The sequence below is a fragment of the Cryptomeria japonica genome, chromosome 7 (assembly GCF_030272615.1).
Source record: "Cryptomeria japonica chromosome 7, Sugi_1.0, whole genome shotgun sequence".
Classification (NCBI taxonomy): Eukaryota; Viridiplantae; Streptophyta; class Pinopsida; order Cupressales; family Cupressaceae; genus Cryptomeria; species Cryptomeria japonica.
Window position 1 is genome coordinate 810,627,515 of NC_081411.1, and position 11,113 is coordinate 810,638,627.

Here is an 11,113-nt window from a genome sequence, read left to right on the forward strand (position 1 = left end):
ATCTCCAAGTTTAGTAAATCCAAGCTTCTAGTTTTTGCCCAAGAAATCATCCTTATACCCTTACCATGCCAAAATTAGTACTCATCCATACTTAGCCATTCCATCCTTTAATCCTTAATCCATCACATCCCATTTGTGCACAATATTGGAGAGCCAACCACATTCAAATCACTTAAAGGAGCATATCAAGTGGAGCATCATCAATGGGCACCTTCACTTCACCAAGCTCAATTCGAGGGAGAAGGTATAAGCTTGCAAAGTATAAATAATGTGTTTATGTTTTCATATGGTTTGTTGATGTTTCATGTTTTTGATATGTTTGAATGCTTTGTTTGCATACTAACCATTTGATCTCACCTTGCTACATTTTTACCTCTTCAGTTAGTCATGGGGGCAATCCCGTTAATCAATATTCTTCTATACTTCCTTCTATGAGTCTTCCATTTGTATCCCATGTTGGAATGAAGGAACACTGAGAGCGGGGGGGGGGGGGTGAATCAACGTTCTGCAATTTTTAACATTCTTAATCTGTCCTTTAAACCACTTAAAGCAAATGAATAAAAAAAGAGTGTAGAAACACAAAGCAAATAACCACAACATCATAACACCAGGATTTTTACGTGGAAACCCAGTTAAGGGAAAAACCACGGTGGGATTGAGACCCGCAATATTAAAATACCTTCTTAAAAGTATAATAATATTACATGAGGGGAATGGAGATGATTCAAGCACACTACCTGGAGCTCACTACTCAAATTACAATAAGGGCTACAACCTCGTAAGGCTCACTGCCCTACAAAAAGATTAGAGATAATAATTAGAATTCTCTGAACTGATAAACAACATCTACAAATGCCAAAAATAGTTTTGATCAAACACAGAATACTCTGTTCTGCAACATTGCCCTATTCTAATATTTTGTTGTATTACAGAGCATAAATCCTTCAATTGCACACAATTGCTCATATATACTTCCACATAACCACCAATATGCAAAAATGATCAAATCAATTAGTCTTATATATTCGCAACATCAATTTAGGTCTATCTCATGTCTGCCCAAAAACACATAACACGCAAATGAAATGTGTTACTCAAGTTGACTCAATCCGATCCAAAATAATCATGTGGAACAAAACAAATTGTCCACACGCTTCCCACATGTCTGCTTACTAACCTCGAACATACAAACAACTGCCAAAATCGATCCACAAGATCCACACAATGAATATCCACACGTTGATGTTGATGAACACTGTTCTAACTGAAAACCTATCTACATGATCTTCCAACTCACTCAACACTCAAAATCAGAGGCCACAAACCTAAAATAAGACATATTATACGTCCATAATGCATCTTTGAGATTTGCAACACAAAAGATCTGCCAACCAAAATACTGTACACTCTGTCGAATGTCCTGTTCTTCTCACCATACCTCATCGGACCTCAATCAATATTCTGGTATGAATGAGTCATGAACTACGGATCAAATATTTGACTCAAGTTGCCATCAATGACATCATTTGAACATCAATGCAATGTTTCTTGCCAACAATCTCCCCCTTTGCCATTGATGGCAACACTTAGTGAAAAATGACTAAGTGTTGGACCAACACCAAAAAAATATATACATTGCAACCAAAAATCTATCAACCGGACTCCAAGAATCAGAAACTCCCCCTAAGATCAACATTTTTCACTCCTCTACACTCCCCCTTTGACATCAATGGAAAAGGTAGGGTCCCGAAAACCAATAATATGAGCCAAAAATGCTATTTACATATGTACACACAATCCTTTCATACTCACAAAAAATTGAAGATGTTTGCATAAGAATTATTCAAAGAATTTAGGTGGCTATCCCAACCCTTCTCGAGGCATTCCAAAATCGTTATACACCCATTGAACAGGTATGCAAGTACCTCTGTTGACTTGAGATCTGTCAGCTCTTTGGATTTCATGGTACTTTGGGCATCTTGAAGAGAACTAAGAATGACATCCAACTTGGGAGTAATGTGGCTCCTAAGTTCATAGACTCTGCCAATTATTTTCTCTTTTTTCTAACTCAAACTCCTGATTTTCTCAAGTAAAGTTATTACTTGGTCTTTATGACTGCTCATGGAAATTGATAAGGGATCAAATGACTGATGCATCTAGGCAAGTTGATCCTCATGCTTGTTGGTCTTTTTCTCTATGTCCATAATGAATTTAAACAATGATAAGCATGATCTATAAATGTTTCCTCCCTCGGCTATTGCATCTTGAATTCCCTTTACACAAGTATCTAGTACATCTTTGTCATCAATAATCATCCTTATTAGCATCTGAAGCCTTCTTACATTGAACTTATTGCAAACCTTCTCTTCAGCAGATTTTTCAAACAATTGAAAATGAATGTTCAAAGAGTTAATTAAACTTTTTAATTGCCCGGATGGAGTGTCTAAATTGTCCTGAAATGAATGTGCAAGTTTCTCTAAAACACTAGATGCCATGGTAAGCAACTCACTATCCTCTGTGTAATATTTTAGCAAGTCCTCACTAGCTTTGGCTTGAGAAAATGCAGTCAATTTGAGCGCCTGGACGGGGGACAGAGAAGATCGATTGATGGGACCTTGAGTGAATTCTGTATCTTCTACATGAATCTGCTTCTCCTTCATTGACTCCTCATTATCTCTTGCTTCAACTTCAACCTCAACCTTGACCTCCACCTTTTCCTTTTTTGCATCCTTCTCAAGAACCAGAGGGTTATCCGTATCAACCGAAGGCTTGTCACTATTATCCTTACCCTCATCTTCTTTCACTGAATCCTCTCCACCCTCAACATTAACCTCTACTTTCTCAATAGTTTGGACTTCCAGGACAAAAGTATCATCCATTGTCTGCACAGTTTCCTGAGATGACATGTTTTGCTCTCTTGGATGATAATCTTCTTTTCCTTTTGCCTAATTGACTTCATACTGGTTATTTAGCAAAACTTTTGTCAAAATTTTCTTAGTTTCTCTTGAAACCTCATCAATCTTTTCGAACATGATTTTATTCACACTGTATTTACTCTTGAATTCTTTATTTTCTAACTGAAATAATCTCTCTATCACTTAGAAATTACTGAACACAGATTAACTAATACATATTCTTTCAATCTCTCATCTTCTTTATTTGTTGTTTGTCTTCTAGCATCCAAAATTTCATACAAGCTCTTGGGTATGACTAACATTAGTTCAATTAGAGCCTTACTATATACATTCAGGTATTCTACTATTGCTTCTTCTAATTTCCTTTTACTGGATTCATCAAAATTATCATACCACTCTGATAGTGGCTTCAAATTCCCATTCTTAATGACTTCATTTACAGTATGATCTAAAGACATGAGATGCTTAACCTCAAATTTTCCTTTCTTCAATGCCTCATCAAGTTTCAAATGGCTTAGATTTCTTACCAGGTTTAGCACCACCATAAGGCTTCTCCTTGGCTGCCTTGGTGGCCTTAGCAGCTTTGGCCTTAACCTCCTTGACTGCTTCATTTGATTTTGTCTCTTCTTCATCAATAGAAAAAAATACTCTAGCTTGTCCTCGCTTCCTCTTTCCTTTACCAGATGATTTTGCTTGAGGCTTAGGAACAGGGGCTTCTAGTTTAGCCTTATTTAGCTTTACAATATCTTCTTCACTTAGAATGTTTGTCTCTCTAGCTCTTTGGACTTCCTCCTTGGTAATCCTCATGCTCTCCACCAGTTTCTCTACCTCCTTCCTAACTATCTTCTTAATCTCAAGTTTCTTGAGTGTAAGTCCAAGCTCTTCTCCTTGTAACTTCAAAACCTCTCCTTAGATTTATCCACTGGTTTTCTCAATAAGTGTTGAGCATACACATCAAGAACATGTCCCTCAACCTCATACCCCATGGGCATGATCCATGAAGTTCTTGGCTCCACAATTTCCATTGGGCACTAGTTAGTGTCAACCATAAAAAAAATTGTATCTTCATATTTTTCTGCTATCTCCTTAGCAATTCTCTCCCTGCTCTACATCATGCTCTTTTAGCCGGATGCTAGATCGCACAACAAATCTTCTTTTCACTCTAAATATCTATAAATTTTGCTTCACTGTGCTCTTCTTCTCTCTCGCTTTGAATGGAAAGTGAGAAATGAATAGGCTAATTTTCTTTTTATCCTCCACATACCTAACTTTTAGGTGTAATAAATACTCTTAACCCTAACTCTTGTGGATACCTTGTATTCACTGATCTCTCCTAAAATATCATCTATGGATCATCAAGTTTGATCAAAATCTTCTGGAAAACCTTCCATTGAGTCAGTGATCATCAAATAAAACATCTGCAACCTACCATAACCAGGTACAAATCTCCAACATGGGATTTATAAGCTTTTCATGAAATTTTGCTTCATTGTTCTCTTCTGCTCTCTCGCTTCGAATGCAATGTGAGAAATTAATAGGTTGATTTTATTTTTATCCTCCGCATACCTAAATTTTAGGTGTAATAAATCCTCTTAACCCTAACTCTTCTGGATACCTTGTATTCACAGAGTTCTCCCAAAAGATCATCTACGGATCATCAAGTCTGATCAAAATCTTCCAAAAAATCTTTCACCGAGTTAGTGATCATCAAATAAAACATCTGCAACTTGTCAGAACCATGTACAAATCTCCAACAGTGGCTTTATAATCTTTTCATGAAAACATCCCCCTAAGGTCAGATGCCTTAGCTAAGTAGTTACTGGGTGAGGTTCCAACACCGAAATCAGGTGCAGACCCATTCACTGTATTATCATCACTCTTCTTCACCCAAGTCTTCTTCATCTGTTCTCTGATCTCATCAACTTTTTCTTTTCCCTTCTCATCTGCCTTCACATTCTTATTATTTTCTTCCATACCTCTCCTATTCATATTTCTACTTCTACAATACTTGGCAATGTGACCGAATTTGTTGCAAGCATAGAAAACAACATTTCCTTGACTAGGTATGAAGTTCATCTGGTTTCCTCTTTATCTGCACTAATTAGCAACATGTCCAAACCTATTACATGCATACATTTCTCCTATTTTGAGTGTTGTTTATCACACTTCCGCATTCATTTGCCTTATGACCATACTTATTGCATTTGAAATGTTGACCAATAAAAGATGTACCATTATTATTAATCTTATTTATGCATTGACTAGCCATATGACTAAATTTATTGTAAACAAAACAATTACCTTTGAACTTATAAGCATTAGGTTGCCTTACCGGAGGCCTTCTTGAATTGTTCTTTTGTTGGGCTGATTTGGAACTTTCACCTTTCTCAACTCCAAGACCTTGAGTATCATTAGGATTCTTCTAGCTTGCAAGCATTTCATCAAGTCTGGCTGAGTTGATCCAGAATTTCTCCTTGCACTCATTTGCAGTATTCAGATCAAATTTAAGAAGTAGGATTTTCTTTCCAAGATCTTCCTTGGTTTCATGCAATTCTTGCTTCAGTTGATCATTCCCATTCTCAAGTCTGCAACATTCTTCAGATTTGTCTTTCAAGGATTGAGAAAGCTTATCTTCTATCTTCTTCCTTTATTCAATCTCCTTTGTCAATCTCATCGCAATGGTTTCCATCTCATTCTTCTGGACTACATTATCTCTAACAAGTCTATCACATTCTTTTGTCTTTTCCTTCAGGGCTTCTTCATCAATGCTTTGACTTTCTTTCTCCTTCAACTTATCAACAAATTCCTTTCTCTTTTCCTCTAACTTATTCAACTAATCTTTCAATGATTCAATGAAGTCCTCAACATCCTTAAGGTTTGTTTTTATTTGTCAGACCTTAGCTTTGGCTTGATCAAGGTCCTTAAGTGCTACAACAAGCTAATGTCTAAGACTACTAGAATCCATTGATTCACTTTCCCAGATCCTCCTCAAGTTGTTAGGCTTCTTTCGAGGAACTGGAATCTAATACCAATTGTTGGAATCAAGGAATATTGAGAGAGGGGGGGGGGGGGGTGAATCAATGTTTTGCAATTTTTAACTTTCTTAATATATCCTTTAAACCACTTAATGCAAATGAATAAAAGTAGAGTGCAAAAACACAAAGAAAATAACCACAACACCATAACACCAAGATTTTTACGTGGAAACCCGGTTAAGGGAAAAAACATGGTGGGATTAAGACCCACAATATTAAAATACCTTGTTAGAAGTATAATAATATTATATGAGGGGAAAGCATATGCATTCAGGCACACTGCCTAGAGCCCACTGCTCAAATTACAATAAGGGCTACAACCCCGGAAGGCTCAATGCCTTACAAAATGATTAGAGATAATAATTGAAATGTTTGAACTGATAAACAACATCTACAAATGCCAAAAACAGTTTCAGTTAAGCACAAAATACTCTATTTTGCAACATTGCTATGTTCTGATATATTATTGTATTTCGGAGCATAAATCCTTCAATTGTGCACTTGAAGTTGCACACAATTGCTCATACACACTTCCACACAACCACTGATACCCAAAAATGATCAAATCAATCGGTCTTATATATTCGCAACATCAATTTAGGTCTATCTCATGTCGGCCTAAAAACGCATAACATGCAAATGAAACATGTTACTCAAGTCAACTCAAGACAATCCAAAACAATCATGCAGACCAAAACAAATTCTCCACATGCTTCCCACATTTAAGCTCATTAACCTCAAACATACAAACAACTACCAAAATCGATCTGCAAGATTTGTACAATGAATATCCACATGTTACTATTGATGAACACTGTTCTAACTGAAAACCTATCTACCGGATCTTCCAACTCACTCAACACTCAAAATCGGAGTCCACAACCCTGGAATAAGGCATATTACACATCCATAATTCATCTTCGATATCCACAACACAAAATATCTACCAACCAAAACACTATACATTATGTCGGATGTCATGTTCTTCTTACCGGACCTCAATCAATCTTTCGATATAAATGAGTCATGAATTGTGGATTGAATATTTGACTCAAGTTACCATCAATGACAACATCTAAATGTAGTGTCTCTTGCCAATACCCCAATCATCTCCCATATCAACATACCATAGTGTTCCACCTCGTTATTCTAAACCTCCACCTCCATATAACAATGTTAATCCTCCATCCCAATCCAACATATCTGATTTCAATCCATCCACCTAAGCAACCATCAATAATCTAGCCCAAACTGTTACATCCCTACAACAAAATTTGGCTTCTATTACTCAATCCAAGTTTAATGTGCTCACATTTGATGTAGCGAGCCCATTATCGGATGACATTGTCAATCTAGTTCCCCCTAAACATATGGAAGTCCCTCAATTGGAGTTGTATAATGGAAAAGGTGGCCCCTTGAATCATGTGAAGACATTTCAAACTTTGTGTAGTGATTTTTCTCATCACCAAATACTTACGGCTAAATTGTTTACTTGAACCTTTAGGGATAAAGCTTTGCAATGACATTGTTATTTGTCTCCTTATTCTATTATATCATTTCAACAATTGGCTAATTATTTCATTCAATAATTTCAAAATAATATCGGTCCTAAAATTACTTTGACTGATTTAAATCATTGTAAGCAAGGAGTTAAAGAAAAAGTGACCGATTTCATTGCTAGATATAAACATTTGCATTCTCAAATTGCTTATCAAGTGGTAGATTATGATGTTCAAAGATTTTTTATTGTTAATTTACAAAAATACATTAGAGATAAACTTCTATTTTATGAGTTTACTTCCTTTACGCAATTGTGTGCAGTGCTTCATAATTATCAACTTCAAGTGAGTCAATTTGAATCATCTCCTTCAATGGCTTCAGTTAATAAGAATGAAGGTACTCAACAATCATTTGTGAATTTTAATCTGAACAAAGGATACATCAAGATAAATGAAAACATCAACACTCAAGTGGCAACCACTACATCAGGTGTGGCCTCTTTATCCAAATACTTTAGAAAATAACTTACTCCTCTTTCTAAGTCTTTGCATAACATAATGTGAAGGTTGATAAATGATAATATGTTGAAACTTCCTCCCATCAAGCCAATTGATACTTCTAAACCTTTTCCATCTTACCATGATTCCAAAGCCTTTTATCAATATTACTATAAACCTAGGCATGATACTGAGAAATGTTATACATTAAGGAGTAAGATTCAAGACTGCATAGATAACAATACCATATATGTAATCAATGTGAATGACAAGGGAAACAAGTTCGTAGCTCCTCCTAACCAAAACCTCCAAATCTTCACCAATCCTTTGTCTTCTCACTCTACTAATATTGTTGAGTCTAATTCTCTTGCCTTTCCTCTCCATGACCTTGGTATGGAATCTAACAATATTGTCAATCTTGTGGATAAATCTATACCTCCCAAATATATATGTATTACTTTGATCCTAGTGAGACTATATTGCACCTGATGGCCCATTAAGACAAACTCTTACAAGGAGTGCTCATTGATCCAGTGTGTATGGTGAATGTGATTACTGAAGAATATCTCTATACTTTACAATTGTATTAAGTTAGATATGATAAATTTGATGTTATGGTCAAGGTGTATGATCATTTCTCTTGCCCTAATATTGGCTCTATTACTTGTTGGCATTTTTGTGGTTTATGCTGTGATTGTCATTGATGGACACACACTTGTATTGAGATCCCCTTTATATGTATGAGCTTATTCTCAACCAATATTTGTTCCAACCGGTATGTTGTATACTAGTCTCTAGACTAGTGGTGATTTTGCAGAATGTGTTTCCCGGTCTGAAGCGGCATGTTGACCCCAAGCAGTTCGCAGATCACAAGCGGTACGAGGGAGAAAAGCGGCACAACACATTCTTACCAGTCTTCATTTTTGTCAAACCGGCAACCGGTATTTTGTATGAACCGGTAATACTATGTGATGAGTTACCAACTGGCATTTTGTGATGAGTTACCAATCCACCGATTGTTTGACGATGCCGACACATTGACGGTGATTCCTATGTCATGTTACTAAGTATGTCTAGGTTCAGTGAACCTAGGAAATTGTAAAGAAATCCTATTGGACTGACATGAAATCAGATTCCTTTAAAAGGGCATCATGTCTAGGGTTTTAGGTGGTTGCAAAAAGGGTTAATGTTGAGCTAGGGTTTAAGGTGGATGTTGAGTTATTGTAAGAGCGATCTTATCTGAGAAGATTGAGTTGTAACTGAGAGAGAGATAGAGAAGACTAAAGTAATGCTGGAATGCATTAGCTGTGAGCAATACTGGATCTAACCAAGCAGTTTGTGCTATTAGATAGATCAAACACTTGTTGATTACTCACATCTTTGACAAGTCTGTAGCCCCTAACCAGGTAGGCCTCAAAGCCTTTGTAAAATCCTCTAACAAGGTGGTTCACACATGTGAATCTAAAATCCTCTAACAAGGTAGTCTTTAATCGGACTTATCTCCTAATAGAGATTGAGATTCCTAACAGGATCTGTTCTGGTGAAGAACATTGTAAGACCTTAACCGGTCTGGTTTCTATTCTGCAGATAGTGACTTGTGAGTTCCATCTCACCGTGGTTTTTCCCAGTTGGGTTTCCACGTCAAATATCTTGTGTTATGGTTGTATTACTTTTGTGGGTGAATGTTTTATTCGCATTTTGGTTTTCATGTGTGGTAACCGGTTTGACTGTCAGACTGCTTTATTGGTTTATCTTTAGATTGTGTAAGTGTTTTAGTGCAAAGATTTTTGGCATACTAATTCACCCCCCCTCTTAGTATTCATCAATTGGTATCAGAGCCAACCTTTCTATAAGTTTAACCACTTGGAAAGAGATATGGGGGAATACACCTTGAGGGAACTTACTTAACGACTCACTAAGTCTGAGCAAGCCTATGATGATCTTATGGTCAAATACAAGGCATCTCAAGCAAAAAGAAGAGAACATGCAGAGAGACTGATGGAACTATCTGAAAGTAGTTCTGAAGATGAATCTAACATGGAAGCCATGATTGCTGAAGTGAATAAGCTGAATGATTCAAACTCCAATCTGAGAAAGGAATTGGAGGGACTGACTATTTGGTTTAGTCAAGAGCTTGAGAACCGGAGAAAAGCTGAAGATCAGATAAAGGATAGAGATCATGAGATCTCCAAGTTGAAACAAGAGATTAGTGCACTGACTGCTCGCCTTCATGAGAGCAGAATGGAAAAGGAAGACATGCAAGGAGAACTGAACATAGCCATCACTGAAAATACAAGTCTAATGGAGACAAATACTGCTATTTCCAAAGAACTCTTTGAGTCAAAGGAAATACTTGCTAAGTTTGGCAAAAGTATTGTCAAGCTAGAGAAAAAGCTTGAGTCATCTAAACCGGCAAAGAATACCAATGGTCTTGGTTTTTCTGGACATGAGGAAGGAGAATCCTCAGGAACAAATGCCGAAGCATCGAAGAAGAAACTGACACTCAAAGGAAAAGGTAAGCAAAAATTCAAACCTGTTTGCTTTAACTATCTTAAAGAAGGACACACTGCCAATGTATGTAGGAGCAAAGCCTACAATAATTTTCCTTATTTCATCAACAATGTACCTAGATTCAATAAGTTCAATGGTCATTGTTATGCATGCAACAAGTTTGGGCATAGAGCATTTGAATGTAGGTCTGTAGTGGATAACACTGGAAGATATCCTCAGAGGACCCAAGGAACTGGTCCTAAATCTTTTATGAATCAGAACCACAACCGGTTTAATGACTTCAATCATCAGTCAAGAAGCGGTGGTCATCAAGCGGCAACCGGATGGAGAGAAAGTTGTATGATCTATCATGGTCATGGTCACACTACTGCAACATGTAGAAGAAAGAATGGAAACATGTACAATGGACCTTGGAGAGCACCTGGACTTGCTTGCTATCACTGCAACAAACCGGGTCACATTGCAAGTTTCTGCAGAAGCAGAAAAAGTATATCTTATGATATACAAGTCACTCAGGAAGGAGAAATAGATGTTGAAAAAGTTCAAGGAGACATGAATAAAACATGGAGGAAGAAACCAATATTGTCGGAGGAGGAACCAGTTTCTGCACCTAGTGTGGAAATATCGGAACCAACAAACTAAGCCTCAAAGGCTT